Genomic DNA, 25,015 nt, shown 5'->3' with positions numbered 1-25,015 from the left:
GATATTCTACTTGAAACTTCAACTAAATGGAATAAATGAATATGACGAAGGAATTTCTAGAAATATTTCTTTTAAAAATTTTATTATTAAGATTTTAAATCCAAAATGTTTTGAAATCTAAAGAAAAAATATGTAATCCTTGAAACATTTTTGGAAAGAAATCTATCGATATAAAATCTCTTAAAATTAATGGAGTGTAAATGAATTAAAACAGTTAGTGTACGGAAGGGTTAGATATACTCCGCACAAAAAATTACAGTCAGAAGATCAATTATTTAAAGATATGAATTAATTACATTAAAAGAATTTAAAATAAATTAACATCTGTCCAAATGTCAATGCTAACAGCAATAGCACGAATGAAAGTTATTCTTTAAATTCCGAACTTAATTCATCCGTCGGTACGCAATGATTGTGTCTTTGCGATTACTTTTCTTATAGATACTACAAAAGACCGCCAACGAAGTAGCGGTAAAATCGTTGAATACTAATAGTTTGAAGCGGGTTAAAATCCTGACGAATGGATTGCCTGCATACCAGTTTTAGCGAATTTTTGCTGCCCATGTTTAATGTGAATATGAGCCAATTTTAGTTAGCTTTTTATGATGACGTGCCTTGACTACGAGTCCTCGCTCGGGTTGAGTTTGGTTTGACTTGTTAGATTATTAAGCACGTGAAGGCGATCTGTCTAAGGGAAGGTATGCTTTCGTGACAGATTTTCTAAGGGAAACAATCTCGCACTACAAAAGATAAAACCATAAAAACGCCCATGCAATCAGCTTGTTCACGGGGGTTTGAATGCAGGTCAAACTACCAGTATGTTAAGAGAAGCGATTCCAAGAATGTTTAATTATTTTATTTAGTTTGTCATAAGCTAAATAAAATAATTAAACATTCTTGAAATCTCTTCATATTACCGAAATGGCAATAACTTCGAATTATACTATGCTACCACTTTTCCTCTAATAGGAAATTTTGAACTTTTCCGTTATCGGACAGCCCACCAGCGACTGAACGGAGTCTAACGGAACAACTAGTGGTTCTGTCCGGGGTTCGAATCCCGGCAAACGGGCTAGTTGCCAGGATGATATTCTTAGTTTTCCATATGTGTAACATGTATGCAAGCCAATTTCCGTTAGGCAGTCCTCGAACGAAGGCATCCTTCACCTTAGGCAAATAACCATCGAGTACTTTGCCATAATCAAATAAACCTTTATCCATAACATGCTTCAAATATTTTTATGTTGAAAAGTTCATGCGCCAAAGTTGGCCCCCGTTGAATGAAATATGTTGTTTATTTTTTCTTTGTTTTTTATAACAACAATGTTCTTGATTTCAGAATCTGAATTATCAATAAAATTCTTTTAATAATATGCGATTCTATTTTGTTTTTTTGTTTAATGAAAAATTAATTTAAGCGACAAATCTCTTACATTTAGAAAAATTTTCGATTTTCGAAACGAGTTGCTGTCAAAAGCGCATCTTCTCGTTGCTGCATATATTTATTTAAAGCAAACTGCTTGGCGCGTGTGCTTTTATATTTGAAAAGATTCAGAGAATTTTGAACAGGGAAATAAAGTTATTAATTTTACTGAATTATGTGGATTCTTTGTGTTTTGAGGTAAAAGTCAAACCATCAGATATGTGATAACCTTAAAATAAGGGTATATATAATCAGGATTTTGCGGCCAGACGTTCCCAGCGAAATACATTACAAAAAATTATGTATGTAGAATTAATGTATATTCCGTTTAGTATTTTAATTTATCAGTGTTATTACACATCAGTTTATCAGCGTAAGTTATATCGAGTTTTAGTTGTGTTCGATATAAGAATTTTATTTGGATTATATAAATCCGATTCGTTTAATAATATTATATTTATTAAATACTATTCATTAGGTTTCCAAATCTGTCAAACCCAATCAATGGCCTCCTGGCTAAGATATCTGATTATCGCTGTTTCGACTCATATTCGAATCTAAACAAACGAACTGGTTGAATTTTGTGATTTCCCCTATGTGTTACATGAACATGAGTACGTTTTACTTAGAAAGTCGTCCATGGAGACATTCATTGCCTTCGGCTGATAGGTCTCGTTTCCTTTGCCATATTAAAAAAATCTAAAAATTTTTCAAAAAGACTAACAGATGCATATAACAAAATAAAATTAAGTAAATGCATATAAGAAAATAAAATTAAGTAAATGCATATAAAAAAACTGAAGTAAATGTATATAACGAAAAAAAAAAAAAAAATGAGGTAAAAACAAATTTTCAATAATTTTTCAATACAGTAGTTTTTAAATTGCTTGTTTTCAAATTTTATTTCATTTTTATGTATGTACTAATATACAGTGTATGTGTGCGAAAGTGTGCTTGTTCGGCATATCCATATATATTAATTAAATAAATCTGATTTGAAAATGCATGCACTAAAGCGCTATTGTCGTAATTTGACAAACACTAAAGTATTGTCTGTGAAAAATATTTATAAAGAAAATTAAATTTCGTCTCCTTACTCGGTGCTGTGTAAAAAATTTAAATAAGCTTATTAATTTTTTCCTTCTTTATTAAAAACAAATTAGTTTCTTTTCATCTATATATGAAAAATAACAAAATCTTGCTGTCAGAATGGAAATACTTAAAAATATAAAACTCGTTTTCTTCGAACAAAAGTTTCTGAGAAATTTCTCTAGGTCAGCAGGTAGTAACAGGACCACTGACTGCTTTGTTTGAAAAACACGATGAAGTGGATGATTTTACCCCCAAAAGGTTTTCTTTAACAAAGCAGATGCGGTCCAAATGGCTATGCTGAAAAGCGTTCGTATTTGAATAGCTTGAAGCTTGAAAGCTTGAGATGGAAGACTTATTGTTTCCGAAGCAATCAGTCAGTCAGCAATAAAATTTGTTATAGATATTTCTCTCTCTCTGTGAGTTCTTGAAATCTTGGAATGGGTGAAAGTTTATTTTGTTTTACATACATAAGGAAATTGCATGTAAAGCAAAATAATTCAAGGAACATATTGTATGTTAATCATTGTACGTCCCCTCAGCTCTTCGGTTGGGTATTAAGAAAAGAAATTCCTATACTGCTTTTGTATTACTTGTATATTGAAAGATTTTAAAAAAATAGCTTTATATGAAAAGTTTTTCTCCGTTAAACGAATACAGCTGAAACATGTTTCTGTCTTCAAGTATATCCACAAAACATGAAATAGTATTGTACTCTTTTGTATTCTATTGCATTTTTATAGTACTTCGTGGTAAATTTTTTGATTCTTAAATTTCTCTCTCTCTTTTCTTATAATACAGAAGTACTCTTTCAAATATGGCTGACCTATGAACCTAAATTTTTATACTATAAAATTTTATATAAAAATTACCCGTAATCATTAGACACAGCTTTGTGTATATTATATTCTTGAATACATACCTGCAATTAATACTAAGAATACTATTGATAAAATTCGTGATATAATTAATAATGAAAATACTGTTTAAGCTAAAAACGGATTTGTATCTTTTTTTCATTATAGGGTAACATGAGCCAAACAATTTTCGTTTAAAATATACAATTATGCTAACTTGACACATCAGATAGAAAATATTTTATGGTCATCATCGGCTATGATAAAAGATTTATACGCTTAAGATTTTGGATTATGATAAAGCACACAGGACCTATTTGTCTAAGGGAAAGTAAGTCTTCAGAGTAGATTTTTTTTTTTTGTGGGAAACAAACTGTTAATTCACAATCAATTGTACTTATGAAAAACCCCTAAACTCCCCATGCAATTTACAGGTGCTCAGCTATCCTACCGCTTGGAGACTAGTTGGCTTTCTGAACTTACGCAATACCTATCTGAATTTGAATATTTGCATAAAAAACGAGCAAAATAAAATGACACATTGTAAATAGTACATTTTACTGAAATCAAACTTTCTTTGAAAAAGGAAAATTAATTGTAAGGAATAAGATGGATGCATTTAATTAAACAGCGGGCAACAACAGCGCTAATCATATGTTTCGTATAGGAAATCATTTTCTTCGTGTTATCGTATAACGGAAAATATCCACAGATTATATTTTACAGTTTTTAAGATGTCATGAGTTATCTGCTTTAAGAGAACACCTTCGTGGGCTATTTTCTAAATAAAATTAGCTTGAATTCACGTTACGCATCGAGAAAATCATAAATACCACAAGCAGCTAAACTGTTCGGTTGCCAACAACAAACTACCAACATCCAGCAATCTTATTCACTCAACTATAGTGAACTTAAACTAATGTTTGTATATTATTAGTAGTATTAAAATAACGAAAATATTTATTCTAATAAAAATTTTTGTTTGAATATCCTCCCTAGTAAGGTATTTCCTTTGGTTGGAGATTTGTCAACAATAAATGCTATGTTTAAACAAGACATTTATTTAGAGCATAATGCTTCAAAAATGTATGGTGGGATCCCTAGAAAAAAAATGTCACCGGAAAATACATCTCCGAAAAAATATTTAATTATTCATATTCTTATGATTAATTATTAAATAATTAATAACTTTTATAATTATTAAATGAAATGCTTATTTATACTTTACGAAATGTACAGCAACACTCTTCTTTACAAAAATACCATATTGAATAAATTATATTCTAAGCTAATAAGTAACAACATTGCTTTGTTTAATTAAAATACAATAACAAGCCGAACAAACATTAAATTGGAAGTCAAACAACAAAAATCAGCGTTATATTTTCAAATTTTCACAATCTAATTTTCATTATATCTTATCTCGTTCATTTGCGCTTTTGCAGCTGAAGATGATGGTTCGGTAAAACCATCGAAACTAGTCCTGTGAAAATTTGAAAATATAACGCTGATTTTTGTTCTTTGACTTGTTCTTTGACAAATTGATTGCTTTGTTTGTTATTAATATGTCTCATCTTTCCTATTTCAGATAAAATTTACTAGTGTTTCTTGGACAGGAAAGCTAGAATTTTTAATTTGAATCAATAAATTTATGATACACTGAAAACTGTTTCATGTTATAATTCCCTTTCTGAATATCTTGAATGTATATAAAAAAGTAAAATGAAAATTTAATATTGATATTATCACCCTTAAAAACACCCAAATATTTCGTTTATTACTCTCTTAAAACTACGTAATAATTAAAGAAAAAAGAAATTATTTAAAATAATTATTAGTTGCCTGTAGTTGAAAAATATAGGAAAATGCTGAAGGTGTTGTATCATAAATTATAATACGACGTTTAGCTTAAGAGAGCTTCTCCTGACGCATGCGCCGTTCGCGTTTATCCGCGCGGTGATGAATGATGACGTAACTGTTTATTACGTATGTATGTATATGTATACCATTCTTACTTCTTCGCCTTTTTTGCTCTGCTGTACGCAACTATGTTTAATTTCTGTCATTAAAAATGTTCATTGATATTACAATCTATTTAGGCTTATTTATTTCTTCAATGGTTATGGGCCCAGGAACGTGTCAACTGTGCTTAATTAGCAAAATACCTATTTTAAAATGAACATTTTGAAGTTTTCGAGCATTGAACTCTTAAGCCTAATTCAGTGCAAGAACTGTTACGTCTAATCAACGGTAAGAACTGATCAGCGTTCAGTTAAGCCTATTTTTATAGCGCTCAATCTTGGTTTTTGGCTGTGAGAGACTGTATTACATTATGTCGCATTTGACTACTATAGAAAAGCTCGGAAAAGATAATTTTGACAGTTGGAAATTACAAATAGAAGCAGTATTGATTAAAAACGACCATTGGGATTATGTAACCGGTAAAGTGCTAAAACCTGCTGAAGGAACCGAAGACGAAAAGAAATGGCTCCAAGCTGATCAAAAAGCTCGCGCAGATATAATTCTTGCAATTAATCCTAGTGAACTGTGTCATATAAAGCATTGTGTGACATCAAATGCTGTGTGGAATAAACTCAAAGCCGTATATGAATCGAAAGGACCTGCGAAGAAGGCTACATTATTAAAACAGCTTTTATTTAGAAAAATGGTGGAAAGCGAAACGATGTCTGAACATTTGAATAATTTCTTCGAAATAGTTGATAAGCTTAAACAAATGGAAATTGACATAGCTGATGATTTATTATCGATTCTTCTGCTCTACAGTATTCCAGAAAATTTTGAAAATTTTAGATGCGCCATCGAATCAAGAGATCAGTTACCTAGTCCCGAATCTTTGAAAATCAAAATGTTAGAAGAATGGGAAGCAAGAAAAGGGAAAACGTCTCAAGATTCACAGAATGCATACTATACTGATTATAAAAGAAGAAATCAAGAACAGAAGAAAAATGAAAAATGGAAGGTAAATTCAAACAAAAATTTTCCAGCTGAAAGAAATTTTCGAAATTTGAAGTGTAATTACTGCTCGAAAATTGGGCACAAGGCATCTGAATGCAGAAAGAAAATAGCTGATAGAAAATATGCGCAATCAAATAAGGGAAATCAAGGTTCTATGATGGCTTCTAATTATGAAGAGCAGATTAGTTTAGCAGTAAACAATGCTTATCAGAAGACCTCCTCATGGTGCTTAGATAGTGGCTGTACATCTCACATGTGCAATGACAGAAGGTTATTTTCAGAATTTCACCCTCGAACGAATTCAACCATAAAGTTAGCAGTTGACAAAACATAAAAAATTACAGGAATTGGAACTGTCCTTATCACAGTACCTAACGGAAATAAGACAATTAAACTTACGCTCAAAAATGTGTTATGTGTTCCGGAATTAAAATGTAATTTGCTGTCAACATCTAAAGCTACTGCAAATAATCGTTCAGTGATTTTTACAGAACGACATGCTAGAATAATAGAACCAAATGGATCTATACTAGTGCAGGCTATTCGTCATGGTGATCTTTATTATATACATCCAAGCACTGAAACAGCTGCAATAGCACAGGTAAGTGATTTTGTAAAGTGGCATCTTAAATTAGGTCATTTAAATGAGTCTGATTTGAAAAGACTTAAGTCTGATAACATGGTTAGAAATTTAAATTTTAATAACACTGAATCTCTAAAAGACTGCAAAGTCTGTATCAGAGGTAAACAAACTGTGCAACCTTTTCAAAAAGAATCAAAATTTCAAAGTAATGAATTACTGAACTTGATTCACTCAGATTTGTGTGGACCTATGAGAGTCCCATCCCATGCTGGTTCGCGTTATTTTGTTACTTTCATAGACGACAAATCGCGTTATGTCGAAGTCAGTTTTCTTAAAACTAAAGATGAAGTCAAAAATGCATTCATTAAATACAAAGCTGCGGTCGAAAATCGTCTAGGAAAGAAAATAAAAATCCTTCGGACTGATAACGGTCTTGAATATCGCGGAGAAGAATTTAATAAATATATTCAAGAATGCGGGATTAAACGAGAATTCTCTACACCAATGACTCCTCAACAGAATTCGAGAGCTGAACGCATGAACCGCACTTTAACTGAAATGGCCAGATGTTTGTTACTACAAAGTAATCTTCCTCAATCCTTTTGGGCTGAAGCCTTGAACTGTGCTGTTTATATTCGTAATCGTTGCCCGAATCGAAGCCTGGGAGTAAACAAAACACCTTATGAATTATTTTTTGGCATCAAGCCAACTGTATCTCACTTCAAAGTATTCGGACAGAAATGTTTTGTACTTAATAAAAGGTCTAAAGGGAAATTCGATCCTCGATCAGAAGAACATATATTTGTAGGATACTCAAATGAATCGAAAGCATACAGGCTGTGGAATAAAAATTCCAGAAAAATCGTTATAAGCCGAGATGTTAGATTCATTGATGAATTTGAAAACTGTACTAATTATGATAAAGATTTAGAAGTTTTATTTCTCGAAAATATTCCTGATAAAAAGAAGGAAAAACCTCTGAATGTAAATCAAATATCGGCTAATGAAATAACAGAAGACCCCTCAAATATGGCAGAAGCATCTGCTGAATCATCTGATAATGAAGATTCTGATTCCGAAGCACTACCTGAAATGCAGATTAAAAGGGGGGCAGGTCGTCCAAAGAAAGTCAAGACTGGGAAGCCAGGAAGACCAAAAAAGGAGTACCACAATATAAACATAGAAAAGGAAGAAGCACAAATTGCTGAAGAAGATACAAATCCGACATTAGAAGAAGCATTAAATGGAAGTTATGCTGAAGAATGGCATAAGGCTATGCAAAGTGAGTATGAAGCACTTGTTAAAAATGGTGCATGGAAATTAGTAAAGCGACCACACAACAAAAAGGTAATAGGATGTCGCTGGGTTCTTAGAACGAAATATAATGCAGATGGAACAGTTCAAAAGAGAAAAGCTCGATTGGTTGCTAGAGGATTTGCACAGGAACCTGGAATTGATTTTAATGAAACATTTGCTCCAGTAGCCAGAGCAAGCTCTATAAGAACTGTGATTGCATACAGTGCTGAACAAGACCTTATGTTATATCAACTAGATTTTGTTATGGCTTATGTTAACGGAGATTTAAAAGAAGAAATTTTCATGGAACAAGCTAAAGATTTTGAAGACCAAAATAATCCTGATTATGTTTATGCTTTGCAAAAGTCTCTTTATGGTTTGAAACAAAGTGGAAGACAGTGGTATGAAAAATTAGACAAAAAACTCAAAAACTTTGGATTACAACCATTACAATCAGATAAGTATGTATACAGGATGAAAACATCTCAAGGTGAGTTAATTCTAATTTTATATGTTGATGACTTAATAATAGCAACAAATAGCTGTGATTTACATGCTGAACTTAAAAGTTATCTTTCTAAAGAATTTCATGTTAAAGATTTAGGCAAACTTCATTATTGTCTTGGAATAGAATTTAATCAAGATGTAAATAATAATTCTATTAGTTTATCTCAGCAGAAATATGTTGATAATATTCTACGAAGGTTTAATATGCAAGATGCAAAACCAGTAGCAACTCCTTTAGATCCTAGTGTAAAATTAAGTAAAGAAATGTGTCCTTCTGAAACTGAAAAAGAAGAAATGAACAACGCACCTTATCGCCGTCTAATTGGTTCGCTTATGTATCTTTCTGTGTTTACTAGGCCGGATATTGCATATGCCGTCAGTCACCTGAGCCAATTTAATAACAATCCTGGAAAATTACACTGGTTGGCTGCAAAGCGCGTTCTTCGATACTTAAAAGGAACTAAAAATTATTGTTTAAAATTTCGAAAGACTGGAAAAGCACTTATTGGATATACCGATGCCGACTGGGCGTCAGATGTTAATACTAGAAAATCGTATACAGGTTACCTATTCAAGCTAGCTGGAAATCCGATAACATGGGAATCACGAAAGCAACAAACTGTTGCATTATCAAGTACTGAAGCAGAGTACATCAGTCTTTCAGAAAGTGCCAAAGAAGCAGTTTATTTACGTCGTTTTCTTAAAGAATTAAATTTTACTGCTGATTATCCAACCATTATATATTGTGATAATCAAGGTGCACAGAAGCTTATGAAAAATGCTGTTTATCACTCACGCACTAAACACATAGATATTAGACATCATTTCATTCGTGAAATTTATGAAAGAAATGAAATAGACGTTAAATATGTGCCAACAGAGAAAATGCCTGCTGATGTACTGACAAAAACATTGACTGCTTCGAAACATTCTAAGTGCTGTAAATTTATTGTAATAACTGTAAATGATTAATGTTTATTTTTTTTTTCAGCCGCCAAACGTCGAAAGGGGGATTGTTGTATCATAAATTATAATACGACGTTTAGCTTAAGAGAGCTTCTCCTGACGCATGCGCCGTTCGCGTTTATCCGCGCGGTGATGAATGATGACGTAACTGTTTATTACGTATGTATGTATATGTATACCATTCTTACTTCTTCGCTTTTTTTGCTCTGCTGTACGCAACTATGTTTAATTTCTGTCATTAAAAATGTTCATTGATATTACAATCTATTTAGGCTTATTTATTTCTTCTTTCTTAACACCCAAATATTTCGTTTATTACTCTCTTAAAACTACGTAATAATTAAAGAAAAAAGAAATTATTTAAAATAATTATTAGTTGCCTGCAGTTGAAAAATATAGGAAAATGCTGAAGGTTTTAAAGATTTTTAATTAATGACAAAAATACAGAAAATCGGAAATAATACGAAATGTTTCAGCAGTATCTCAGAAGGAATGAAAATTGGTGTATTCTGTGGTGTATTTAATGATGGCAAAGCACACTAGGGCTATCTGCCTAAGGGGAGGGATGCCTTTCGTGGAGGACTTTCTAAGGGAAACTGGCTCGTATACACGTTACACATGGGGAAAACCACGAAAACGCCCATGCAGCCAGCCCGTTCGCGGGATTCGAACATCGGACCGAACTACCAGTGTTCAGCGTCTTTACCGCTCGGCCGCTGGTGGGCTGAATGAAAATTGCACCAGATATTTGTCAGAATATAATTTTAGTGATAGCAGTTTAATCAGTCTGCATTGAAATTCCGGTGATAATCAGTGACATACAGATTTAGGTTACTTAGGTTAAAAATGCGTAATAATTTAAAATTTAACCGGGTAAATTTTAAAACCAATTTATTTGAAATCTATCAGCTTCGCTGCGAGCCTTCGTCTGGCTTTTAAATGTACCGGAAAAATGGCTGAAGAGAACTCCAAACGTTAAATTTAAAAACTGCGTAGGATTTTACTCTGCAGAACAACTTCATAAAAAAAGTTATTACGCATAACAAAATTACAATGAAATAAGCAATGTCCCTTAATACAAATATTAATTATCCTAATAAATAAATTAACCAAATTCCCTTTGCAAAATTTTAAGAACTCAAATGGTATAAAGGAGGTTAATAACTTTGTTTCCTAAAAAAATCAGTCAAAACTTTTCAATATCTTAAAAACAGTGAAATGAGCAATAAATAAAATAAAGGAATGCAAAAAACAAAAAATTCTGAAAGGCAAAGTATAATTAATGATATTTTATCTTATGTTTTCAAGGGAAAAAATTACAATGAAATAAGCTATATCTCTTAATACAAATATTAATTATCCTAATTAAAAAATTAACCAACTTTCCGTAGAAGAACAAAAATCATGCAAAACTTTTCAATATCTTATAATCAGGGAAATAAGCAAAAAATAACATGAAAGCAACTCAAAAAACATAAAATTCCGCGCAGAATTTTACTCCACAGAACAACTTTAGCAAAAAAAAATCAATAAAAATATGTTAGATTTATATAAAAATGAAAATGAAATATACCAATCTCTTAAAAACAGTGACATAAGAAATACGATGAAAAATTGTTGCCAAACCCATATTTCTAAAAGAATGAAACTATTCAAAATAATGCGATTTCATCAAAAATCTATCAACAGTAAGACAGGAAAATTGTTGCTAAAATCACATTTTTAAAGATGTGAGATGTGAGAAGTGTACTCGGAAGCTTCATTTAAAAAATCTTTTAAAAATACAAAATATTATCATTTTTCCAAAATTCTTTTTGTAAAAGCATTCGCAAGGATGAAAGTTTAACGTGTCCAAAAATCAAAGAAAAATAAACTGCACATTTTTAAAAATAAACTTTTTTAGAAAAAATCCCATTGAAAAAGTGTTAAGCTCCCTTTGTTAAATAAATTCGTATTTAATCGATTTATTGAAACACGAAATTTATTTTAAGATCGTAAAATAGATCGTAAAGTGCCTACGTTTCATGACGATGTAAAAATAGTGTGTGTAGAGTAAAAATGGTGTGTGTAGAGTAAAATTGTGTGTGTAGAGTAAGACTCGCTTTCCTATAGCTCATTATGTTTCAAAATGACACGATTTCGTCACAAAACATGAAATAAAAAAAAATTCGAATTCGAATTTCGAAAAAATCGCTTCGAAGTGCACTGGCTCTTGTGTAGATGTACCTATGTACCAAATTTCGTAGCCGTGGATCTATTAGCTTACGCGCAGCGCGAACGAAAGGCGCACACACACAGACAGACTCTTTTATTATATGTAGAGAAGATATGTAGAGAAGATATATAGAGATAAGATTGTTTAAGGGAAGGAAACTTTTAAGTTTCGCAGCTGTACCCTGACCCTTAAGACGGTCATCACGGAGAGTCTAGCGTTTTGCAATTCTCTTGAGAGCTCACATCTACCGAACAATATCTAGTGTAATCAGTCTCACTTAGCGGAATCATTGAAGTAAAATTCTGGGAGGGATGGGAAATAACAAAAGAACTGCTTCACAATTTTCAGAGATTTAGGGTTATTTTCGCGACATTTTACGGGAAGTTCGGTCCAAAACTAACGACAGTTTTAAAGGGATTCGCAGAAAATCACTCGACAGGCTAAGTGTTAACATGTTGAACTTCTTTTTCTTTCTCAGATAGGATTTTATCTTCGGTTCTCATCTGAAAGTTTGCAGCTTTTACTTCCTTCTTTGCTTCTGATAGTTGCTTCTGTAACATTTCTACAGTCTGTTCTGATACTGAAAGTTTTCTTTCCAAAGATCTAACTTGTTGTTTATGAGCAACCAAATCCATTTCTAAAATAGATTTATCTTGTTTTAATTGTTCTTTACATATAATTGGTAAACGTCTGGGTCTCAAAAAATAGGTTGGTCATCTTTTAAAATAACATGCATTTCGGTATTAGTTGATTTTCCTTTGGTTTGTGTTCCTTTAAGTTTTTCAGACATACCAGGATCCAGTTCTGTAGCTGGATTTTTCTCTTGCTGTTTACTCTTTCTTACTGTTGATATTTCTATTTCACCAGCATTATATTCAACTACTTTCTCAGATTTTGAATTCTTTCTTTTTCTAGAACTTTTTGGTCCTGAAGTGGGTTTTGGGGAATCATTAATTTTTCTATTACTCTCTTTGATTTCCTGAACCTTCTTAGGTGGAATTTTTCATCTTCCTTTAGGAATGGGATTCTTCTGTTCCTCTACAATTTGCAATTTAACTTTCCAAAATTTAAATTTAAATTTTGGAATTAAAGTTAAATTTGCAATTTAACACACACCATTTTTCCAGCTTTTAACATTATTTTCTTCTTCCTGAAACTTCTCTTCATTTAATTCATCTTCAGTTGCATCTGTTTCTTCTATAGGGTTTTCAGTTTTATTAGGAATATGATTTTCAGTTAAGTGTTTTACTTTGGACTTACATGCTTTATTAATATCCGAACAATTATCTAGTCTATTTTCTTGATCAACACTGATATACATTAAATTCGTTTCAGTTTCATCTTCTACTATTTTCATAGATATCCCGCTCTTGTTTATAATAATTTCCATTTGCGAAAGCAATTCATTTCCAATAACAGCATTTTCTTTCATTGTTCCTTTTCATTGTTTCATTGTTTTCATTAAATATTTGATTTAATTTCGCAATCATCAATTCGTATGGAACCTTCAAAATAACCAAAAGGTTTTACTTTATTATTATCAAAGCCTACTAGAATCAAATCGGAAGAATTAATACTAGGTGAACCGACTGCTTTATAAATATTTTCCGATACTATATTTCTAACACTTCCTGTATCAATCAGAGCTTTTACTTCTACATTATCTATCGATACAGTTTTATGCATATCATTTAACTGCTTCTTTACAAATATATGATTCACTCTGGCAAGATCTTTTGTGTTTGTCTTAATTTTTATACATTTTGCAGCTACGCGTCCAAATAAATTACAACGAAAGCACTTTTTTCCCTTGCTCTTATTTTTGCAAAAATTCTCCACGTGACCAAGATTTCCGCAGTTACAGCAACGAATATTGGTTTTTATTTTACTTTCAAAATGGTCGCTTCTGGTTTTAGAATTAGGCTTAACGTATTTGTTTTTATCATTATCTAATTTAATTTTTTCATATATCATAAGTTTTTCCTGAAATTCTGTCAAAGTTTTACAATCATAAAGAATAGCTTTATTAAATGTAGAATCGTTTATACCATTAATAACATATTCAAATAAAGCAGCGTTTTCAATATTGCCTTTAGAACACATATTTTTAATTACCAAAAAATATTCATATAGAGCAGCGGTTCTTAACCTATGGGTCGCGACCCAAAATTGGGTCGCGAAGCATATTTTTTGGGTCGCGCTAAGTCAAATTAAAAAAAAAAAACTTTTAATATACAAAAATAAGTAATACCAACACCTACTAGAAGAGTTTTTTTCTAATACAAGTTATTCTCTAAAACAATGCATTGGTTTTACCGCTCTTCGCAAATGGCCTTCTAGAAGTGACATCCAATTTCTGTCTTATAGCTTTCTTCTATGAGGTGTTGGTAATACTCACGCCATTGCTTTACGTGGGCGCAGATACAATAAGGTTGTAGGTAACACAGTCATTCTCCGGTAGTGACACCTTTTGGTAAAAATTAAAAGCGCTTTCAATCAGCTACTTTTACTTCGACTTTTAAGAAACCGGGGAATTTCCGTTGGTTGTAAACATGTAAGCAGATATTATCGATTTAACTCGTGTGAATAAAGAAGTAATAACGGAAAATTGTATTCTGTTAATTTCTGTTTGCATATTAATGATATTTACGTAAAAAAGTTGCACTCCGCTGCAAGTTCTTTGTCAAAAACTCGTTTCTGTGTATTATGTTGTGAATAACAGTGGAATGTGTAATAATCATGAAACGTGAATACAAACATTTTAGAAACAATTTTTGTCTGTTTATTAAAAGTGGAGTGATCAAGCTGCAGTGCGTATTGTAAAATTGTAATCACCCTAAAATGGCAAAACGTGAATACAAGGAAGCATTTTTAGAATTAGGGTTTACTTGCATTTATGATGGAGGAATGAACAAGCCGCAATGCGTCTTGTGCAGTGAAATACTAAGTAATGAATCGATGAAACCGAACAAACTTAAAAGACATTTTGATGCAAAACATAAAAATTTTTCCTTTGAGGGAAAAGATCGTACTTTTTTCGAAAGAAAAGAAGCCGATTTAAAAAGACAGCGTTTAGATGCACCAAGTAGTAATAGTTTTCTAATTTCTACCAAACAAGCTACACTTGCTTCTTTTTATGTGGCTTGGCATATTGCAAGACAAAAGAAACCCCATAATATTGCTGAAAAACTTATAAAACCTGCTGCCATTGACATGGTACGTATCATGTGCGGAGATGGAATTTCAAAGAAATTACAAAAAGTACCATTATCAAATGATACAATTCGCTTACGAATTAATGATATGTCGTTTGATATTAAGAATCAACTTATTTCTGCTATAAAAAATGCTGGTTTATTTAGTATTCAACTGGATGAAACGACAGATGTAAGTAACGATGCTCAACTAATGGTTTACGTGCGGTATCCAGGGTTAACAGATATACAGGAGGATTTTTTATTTTGCAAACCAATGTCAACAAAAACTAGAGGTGAAGATATATTTCTCATTGTCGATTCGTTTTTTAAAGAAGAAGAATTAAATTGGAATCAGTGTTTCAGTATTTGCACCGACGGTGCAGCTGCCATGACAGCATCTCAAAAGGGTTTTTCGACAAGAGCAAAACAAATGAATTCACAAATTTTATCGGTTCATTGTTTTTTACATAGACAAAATCTTGCTTCAAAAAATTTATCGCCCGAATTAAGTATCGTTTTGGATGAAATTGTTACGGTAGTCAATTTTATAAAATCAAGAGCTCTTAACTGTAGAATTTTCCGCGAACTGTGTTCAGAATTTGGTGCAGAATACGAACATTTATTATATTACTTTGAAGTTAGATGGCTGTCCCGGGGCAAAGTTGTTCAAAGAGTATTATCATTGCGGACAGAAGTCGAATTTTTTTGAGAGAAAAGAAACACCCATTAGCATCTAAATTCTCCGAGTTGAAGTGGATTACTCAAGTTGCTTATTTGGCAGATATTTTGTTTGAAATAAATAATCTAAATACGTCTATGCAAGGACGTAATCATACTATTATTGAATTAACTGAAAAAATTACATGTTTTAAAAAAACTCAAATTATGGAGAAATAAGGTTGAAGTAAAGAAACTTGCTTCATTTCCGACTCTTAAATTACTTGTTGAAGACAAGAATATTAATATCACAGATTTTGAAATACAGAAAATTATTATCAATCATTTAGAAAAACTAATAGCAGACTTTGATCGGTATTTTCCTGCAGACGATGTTTTTAAATATAATTGGGTTCGAATGCCATTTGATTTTGACGTAAGTGATTTGCATGAGGAATTTAATAATATTAATCAATTTGAAGAACAATTAATAGAAATTCAAAGTGACCAAGCACTTCGATACAATTTTTACAAAAACACTCAATCTTTATGTGCTTTCTGGTTAAATCTAAAAACCGAAAAGCCAATAATTGTTAAAGAAGCCCTAAAAGTATTATTGCCCTTTTCAACAACATATATGTGTGAGGCTGGTTTTTCGGCTCTCTGTGTAATCAAAAACAACCACCGGAACAAGTTAAATCCAGAAATAGATTTAAGGTGCTCCTTGACAAGCATTCAACCCAGGTTTGCAGATCTTTCAAAATGTATTCAAGCACAAGGTTCTCATTAAAAGCGTATAAAATGTTATTATAAGATTAAATTTCAATTATTTTTAAAAAGTTTTAAATTTATTTAGTTTGGTCAATAAAAATATTAAAAACACTTGATTATTTATTAAATTTTTCTTGGATCAAAAGTACTTTTGTTTAACTTTATTATTATAAAAAAAATAAAAAATTTGTAAGTTAAATAAGTCATCATTGTAAGATTAAAGGGTGCTACTTTGGTAGACGGTTGCACGGATTTTTGGCGATTTACGTTGGCGCAATTGTTGGCGCGATTTCTACAAACGTCAGCCATCTTGAAAAACGCTGTTTTTACGCATAGTAAAGTATTCGAAACTTAAAAAAAATAAATATCGTTAGAAATAATGGATTAATTTTTTTGTTGAAAATGTCGTTTTTTAAGATGGCAGGCAAGTGTAAATAAATACATTTACTATGAGTATAAAATACTAAAGTAAGGTTATTATTACTTTCATATAGCAAAGAAAAGAATAAAAACACCGTTATAAAAACATTGTGCCAACGTTTAATTAGATTAAAATATTACTGAAATTGAATATCGAAATAAAAAACATCATCCAACATTTAAAAGAATTAGAATATTATTAAATTTAAATACTTTAAAATACGTTATATAGAATATAATATATATATATATATATATATATATATTATATAAAATAAATACATTTACTACGAGTATAAAATACTAAAGAAAGGTTAAATTATTACTTTCATATAGCATAGAACAGTGGCGTAGCTACGATTCCAGCGCCCGGGGACAACTGAAGAATTTGAGCCCCTTTATGTGTGCCAAATGGGAAAACATTCCATTAAAAAATTTCGTAGCATCAATTTGGCGCTCCCTGGATGCTGCGCCCGGGTACAAATGTCCCCCCTTGCCCCACCCTAGGTACACCACTGGCATAGAAACAGAATAAAAATACCACTATAAAAACATTGCGCCAACGTTTAATTGGATTAAAATATTACGTAAATTGAATGTCGAATTAAAAACCATCATACCAACGTTTAAAAGAATTAAAATATTACTTAAATTAAATACTTTAAAATAAGTAAATAAGAACGCTTCGTACACTAGAGCTAAAATGACAGCAATTAGTTTATTGTCGGTAAAAAAGGAAGAATATCTAATAATTTTCTTACCGTTACAGCGGTTATTTCTTCCAACATGACCACAGTATCATATACGGCCGTCTCAGAATCGGCTCTTCTAACGGTCTTCATCTGTGATCTACATTTTCGCATTTCACTGAAGAAACAATTAGCGACGTTTCCTCCAAAAATTTAAAATAAATTTCCTCTGACCCTTGTAAAAATTTATAAATAAATCTTTGATTAGGAAAGCCAGGCTGGCGAAAATAAGGTCTCAAAGGACAATTTTTTGATTCCGAAACCAAAAATTCTTGGTACTTATCAAAAACAACATTCATCTTTAAAGGAGACATTTTTGAAGGAATTCGAAGATATGAATTAAATTTTAAAATGGCGCGGTAATGCACAAATTTTCAGCAACCTATCAGGGAGCTGATTACAGCTCATTAATACACAAATATTCTATAACCAATCAGAGAGCTGATTACATTACGCCTAGAATTAAAATTATTTAAATAATCATACACAATAAAATCATTTTAAAAAAGAAATGCAAAATTAAATTGTATCTTAATATTTAACAGCCATAAATAATGTTTGAAGCATTAGATTAAATTTATAGATATTAAAACCAATTACTTTTAAAGTAAGGTGACGTCACTGATTACATCATCCACAGCATAAAATTTCATAAAATATGATAAAGAATAAAATTTTTATTTCAAATAAAAATGCAAAATTAAATTGATTTTTAATATTTAGAAGCCATAAATAATATTTAAAACACGGAATTTATGCATAATAACACGCACTATTTTTTAAATAAAATGTCAACAAAGTATCGGTTACCATAAATAAACCATAAATAACTTATCCAGCAATGGGTTTACCATAAGTCGTATTACTCGCCAAAAGAAAAATTGCCCAAAACTCGCCAAAATCCGTGCAACCGTCTACCAAAGTAGCACCGATTAAAGGTTTTTACAAATATGCTCTAAAATAAAGCAATGAAAAAATATTGACTTTTTTTGGGTCGCGACATAAACATTTTTCTCAAATTTGGGTCGCGGCTCAAAAAGGTTAAGAACCACTCATATAGAGATTCTTTTTCCTGCATTTTACGTTTTGATAATAATTCGTGTAACTGAGCAGAGTTATACTGAACACCATATTCATTTACTAATAAAGCCTTAACTGCATTCCACGAATTAATTTTCGTTTCACTTTCAATAAATAATTTTGCTTTACCAGTTAAAGATCTTTTGGCGAATATCAGTTTCTGTAATTCATTTAGTTTTAACAAATTAGATACATCCTCAAAGTTTTCAATAAATTTGTCAATCGAATTATACGGGTTACCATCAAATTTAGAAATCAAGCTTTCAATATCATTAAAATTTATATACATATTTGAAAACTGTGAAAACGGAAATTGAACTGATGACTTACTAATATTTTGTTTTAGCTCATAATCTTCATTAACAGCAGAAAAAGAAGAGTCGTTGAAAATTCGAGCAGTTGATGCAACGATTTCTCTATTAACAGAAGGATTTCTTCTGTCATCTAACATTGCTTCATATTCCTCTATTTGTTGCTTGTAATTTGATCCCGATTCTGACACCAATTTTATGGGTTCTTTAGTTTCAAAATCACAATTCATGTTCGAACAAAACACATTTAATAAAACATTAATACATCTATAAGATTGTTAATCTATTAATAAAGCATCTGTAACATCTTACATCTATTAACACATCTATATCATCGTATATCTCTTAATACATCTATATCATCTTACATCTATTAATACATCTATATCATCTTACATCTATAAAACAACATCTTACATCTCCTCTCATAAAACAAAGTGGCGAGAGTTCTATCAATTTCACTCGTGCAGTCAACAGCTAAAATTTAGACAGCGCGCCAGGAAAAATATTAAGCTATGGATTTAAAATCCTACATATATATAAATGCAAAATATGACACTAAAATATGACAATAAAATGACATTAAATATATGAAATGTAATGCATGTACAAAATGCAATAAATTCTTACTCAAACATGTATTTAAAGAGTCCACACAAGCTCTAGGAGTGTTGATATTATACAAAAGGCTTGCCACAAAATTATAAAAATTTGTTGATGTATGTGCATATTGAACGCTAAATACAAAATTAGTTTTAAATAGAATGTCAAATGCCTTCATGATTTGGGCATGCTATTAAGTGATTTACTGCTTTAATATAGAATGAACTTGTAATACACACTAGAATGGGCTGTTTATTCTGAGCTGGTCCAAGAGATTCCATGTCTTCTATTCCCTGAAAATAAATTTCTTTATTAAGAATACGTCCATTACCTATTTATTAGGACAAGTCAAATACCAATGAGCCATACTAGAAAGTTTATCTTTCCAATTAAAAAATATCGCCAGAAAACTTTTTCTTCTTTCAAAAATAAGTAATTCCTAGTAATTTTATTCACATAGAGGTCTTTTGCTTTTAGTTTCTGTAAAAATGCAGTATAAATACATATAGAAATATGTAAATATTATATTGATGCAAATATAGAATAGTATAGTAATGCATACTGCTATTTGTGCGTTGCTTCTTAATGAAAAATGCAATAAATAATGTACATAAAAATGTAAAAAGAACAAACTATATAGAGAATTAGTCTGTCTTTTCCTTATGAAAACAAGTATCATCCCTTCATAATAAACTATTGTTGTTCATAATAAACTATTGTTATTGTAAAGATGTTTGTTCTTGATTTCATGATCGCTGTAGTCTGGCTGGAAGTGTATCTTTTGAATTTCACCTTGAAGCAATTTCTCCATCACTTTACAAGTAAAAAAAAAAATCTATGTTCACTGTATATACATGCATATATATGATTAGTGTCATGCTTTAGATTTAGATCATATCAAGTCATCACACATATTACAAACCATCTTATTCTCTCGAAATATTTGCTAGTATGTAGGTGACATTCAAATCAATGCAATTCCAATTCTACAGAAATTAGCTAAATGACCATGCATCATCTGTGGGTACAATAGTCAAAAGCAGCCTGAGAAGATGAATTTTAGCCACATGAGGCCAAATACATTCACTGTTGTAAAATGGCTCATTTTAATATAATCTGCCCTCTTAAAATGAAAGTTAGTGCAAAGCATATAAAAATTCCTCAATACTTACATTTAGCAAATATAAGAAGTGCAGAATTTGGATTTTTTTTTTCAAATAACAGCCTGATGCTAAAATACTTGCTTTGTCTTTACCCTACAAAAGTAAAAATAAAAGTATATATAAAAGACATATACTAGATAAAAATTGCATGTGAAATATAATAATTAATTGAAACTATATAAATATCACACATGAACCTTTCAAGATAGAATATGTAGCAAATTTCAAAGGATATGCAGCTCAACTCACTTACATATAGTATCAATAGCTTATTTACATATACATACACTGCAAACTAAAAATGTTATCCAATGAAAAGAATTTTATAGCTAAGCATATGAAATTATTTTTTATGCATAGACTTATGCCAAATATTTACTCATTAAAAATGAATAAAACCTTTTTCCCTCTTTCTTTCCAATAATTTTAGCTGAGCAAAAGTTCTGCGAGCAAAACTAATACTTTTAGGTCATCTATATATATATAAATACACACGTTTATTACATAATGATTACAAAAATATCATTAAAAAGGCCTTTGGCACTAGAGGCACATGCATTTACAGCTTACCCTTACGAGCCAGAAGAAAAAAATCTATAAGCCATTTAAGAAAAAAGACCAATGTGAGTAATAGATGCAAAATTACTTTACTCTAGGTAATTAAAACAGTAAACAAAGAAAAGTTTTAAAGTATTCTATCATTTATAATCCTAGTTAAATATTTAAAGATTTTTACCACTGAAATCAGCAATACTTGGTACCAGAAGATCAGGGCGTTTTGTTTCCACATATTTCAAAATTCTTGGGATATAAGAAGATGAAAACTGTTTTTTAAATGTCTATCATTAGAAATTGTTTGAGTTTCGATACAATTTCTTACATGGTTATTAGACAAAACCATTTCAATTGTTTTTATGACTGAAACATACTGAAATGTTTCTTTTACAATTTTGGATTCAAATTGATCTGTTTTTGTATTCAGAGCTTGATCCAATCTACTGCCAAGCAGAATTTCGACAGGTTCGATAAAATTATGACAGCTTTTCAAAGCCTTTATTTATCCTTTAGTTGCTGACATGCCATCAAAAATCTGCCTAATGGGAAGGATGCCTCCGTGGAGGTCTTTGTAAGGCAAACTGGTTCGTAGACACGTTACACGTGGAGAAAACCACAAAAAAGCCCATGCAGCCAGCCCCTTCACGCGATTCAAACCCTGGACCGAACTACCAGTGCTCAGCGACTTTGCCGCTGGTGGGTAATATTTAGGGGATGTGCATTAATGTTCGGAGAAAAAGCATGATATTAAGCATTTGTAAGTAAACAGCCTGTTAAACATGGTATTTAGGGCATATAAATTAAAATGAGCGCAGGGGTGTAGCTAGAGGGGGCAAGGGGAGGCATCTGTCCCCTGGCGCAGGATCCAAGGGGCACCAAACTGATGTTACGACATTTTAGAATTAAATGTTTTCCATCCTTGGCAAGCAGTAGGGGATGCGAAATCTTCAGTTGTCCCTGAGCGCTGAAATTCCTAGCTACGACTCTGAAGGAGCAGCAAGAAATATAATATTAAGCATACGTAAGTAAAATTTACATAAAGTAAATATTAGTTTACTGAAATCAATTTGGCCTTCCCCCATTTTCTCAAAATTGTCCCAAAAACTGTACCGTTAAGAAAATTTTCGGCAACATATTATCTTAGAAGGAAACATTCTTTAAACGCAATTTAATATTTCCTTGACTGTATCTCAACCATTATGCTTAATTTCATGCCGAGACAAGTACTCGAGTATGCAGTTTTATAAATTTTCTTTGCAAACACTTTAAAATCACTTTTAGGTAACATAGCATGGAAATCAGACAAAATAATAATAAATTGAGAAAAATGACACATGCAAATAAATTTTGAACAGCAGCGAAAGAAAGCGAGGAGGCCGCAAGAGAATTCTACCAGCTTTGTGCTTTGCCAGCGTTTACATTTACTGGATTCTTTGCGGTAGTGTTTTCGAAGGCAGGTGGAAGGATGGTAACTTTGAACTTCTGCAGTTCATAAAATTTCAGAATGCAGTTCCAAATACTGATATACATCTGTAAATTTTTTTAATGACTGTTGCGAGAAGAATTTTGCAAAGTACAATGGATTAAAAAACACCTAAGACTGAGAAATTGTACCATACTGTCTACAAATCAGATGATAGAGTAGTAAATCAAACTTTTAGAATACTATTAATGATTTTGTGTATAGGAAAACAAGCAAAATAGTACTTTACGGTATTAGAATTAATGTTTTATTTCAAAAATAAACCCAGATATTTTGTTTTTATATATATCATTTTGACATTTTATAGACTTTTTATTGTGCACTGAGCGAAGCAGCAAGAACTCTGGCTACACCTCTAAGGCTGTTATCACACGTTGGTTTATTTCGGAAGAACAACTGTTTGGAACAATTTTTATGCTTTGTCACAACAGCCAATCATCATAGATCGCTTTGGGGTTAACACAGGGAAAACTGGTTCCCCATCACAAACAAGCTGATAGCATTCGGAGCTGATAGCTGATTGGTTGAAAACGAACAACTTGCAATTTTTTGGAAATGAAGGAAAAAGTCGCACGTCTTTCTTTCAATAATAAACCAGGCAGAAAAATTGTCCGAAACAGTTGTTCGTGTGAAACAAACGCAGTGTGATATGGGCTTTACAGTGTTCACATAACTTAGTTATTGAAAATGTAAACAAGCTGTGTTACCTGGGTCTTTAAATCCTATCTAAACCAGAAAATGAATTCATATGAGTTTATTAAGATCAGGTTACTTACATTTCTTTCCTACTTTAAAGGACTGTGGATAAGAAAAGGTTTATAAGACTTGTTTGATACAACAATAGCTTTTGCTAATGTAAATAATTATATTATTTTGAACATTACTTCATCAGATCCTCTCACTCATTTTAATATCACTAGGAGAAGATATAATAACTAATTGAAATGAAAAGGCAATAATCTTGAAAAGTAATAAGTAAATGTCATTAGTTTAACTTTCTAACTATTGAGTTGATGTATATGAATTAATCCATGAATCATTTTAGAATTATCATGTTTAAATTAGTATATATTTCGACAATTTTGAAAGTATGCCTGACAAGTTTTCTTAGAAGGGGGAAATAAATAAATAAAAATAACCCATCGAATTAGGTTTTCTCCCGCAATAGAACGGAGGGAAGGCTGTTTTTTAATTGTGCATTCTATTATCTGTTAATAAAATAAGTTAATTTTTTAAATATGATAGACGCTGCCACAAATATAAGGCAATATTCCTTAATTTTCATATTATAAAATAAAAATGCATCAAACATTTAGGTTTTATGGCTTACATATAAAAAAGTCGTTTTGTTTCAGTTGAAATAAAAATATTTAGACATGTAGGAATTTTACTATTTAATTAAGTCTGAAAAAAACATGCCTTACATTTTTTAAAAATAAATACTGTTTTTTTAATTTTCTTATTTGCATTAAAAGAAATAAACATTTGGTGTACATATTATATATTGGCATATACGTATATTTGTCAGTAAATACATATTTAGCATAAAATAAATACATGTATATAGCATATAAAGTCAACTGAATATCTGGAATTTTCAAAAATCCGGACTAGGTATAGTTTTTAATTTAAAACAGAGTAGAAAATAAAATTACCTTTTAGGACATTAACAGCATCTTCGGGAACTTCTTTGCAGTTGCCTCCTGAATAAAAAGTATTTTATTGTGCTACAGTTTAAAAAAAAGACAAGGGGCAACTAAATTTGACAATTTGCTGTGGCACAAGTATTAGGAATATAGAACCTATGTAGAATGAACAAGGTACTAAAATTTTATGCTTGGTCTTTGATTGAAAATGAATTCTCATTAAGTAGTTATCTGCATGAATTACCTGGAATATTTAATAATACAATAGTTTTTAGTTTGTAATCAGAAAATCAAAACTTATTATTTTTTTTAAATAGCTGGGTTTTTTTAGTCCAAAGGGGCAATTCTCCCAGAAGGACTGTTAATTTCGTTTTGGCATTTTGCATCGATTCACGATATGTTTCATTTCAAATAGCTGCCACCAAACATTATATTTAAAGAAATTAAATAATGAAGAATCTGCATGAA

General features: G+C 31.2%; 1 protein-coding gene and 1 long non-coding RNA gene across 3 annotated transcripts in view; one reads left to right on the top strand and one right to left on the bottom strand.

Annotated features, from left to right (window-relative positions):
* Positions 1-25,015, top strand: part of LOC118199301 (uncharacterized) — a 256,448-nt gene that overhangs the window by 42,500 nt on the left and 188,933 nt on the right. The gene's annotated exons all lie outside the window — the stretch shown is intronic.
* On the bottom strand, positions 19,139-24,607 carry LOC146999304 (uncharacterized). The gene is made up of 3 exons (XR_015039625.1): positions 24,557-24,607; positions 20,873-20,956; positions 19,139-19,993 (listed from the first exon to the last, which is right to left on the bottom strand). It is a non-coding gene; the product is annotated as an uncharacterized LOC146999304 (long non-coding RNA).

This window comes from Stegodyphus dumicola, chromosome 1 (assembly GCF_044657685.1).
Source record: "Stegodyphus dumicola isolate Sdum_Otavi_A_Nest chromosome 1, ASM4465768v1".
Taxonomy (NCBI): domain Eukaryota; kingdom Metazoa; phylum Arthropoda; class Arachnida; order Araneae; family Eresidae; genus Stegodyphus; species Stegodyphus dumicola.
The sequence above is the reverse complement of the archived record's forward strand: the minus strand, read 5'-3'. Positions and strand labels throughout refer to the sequence as shown.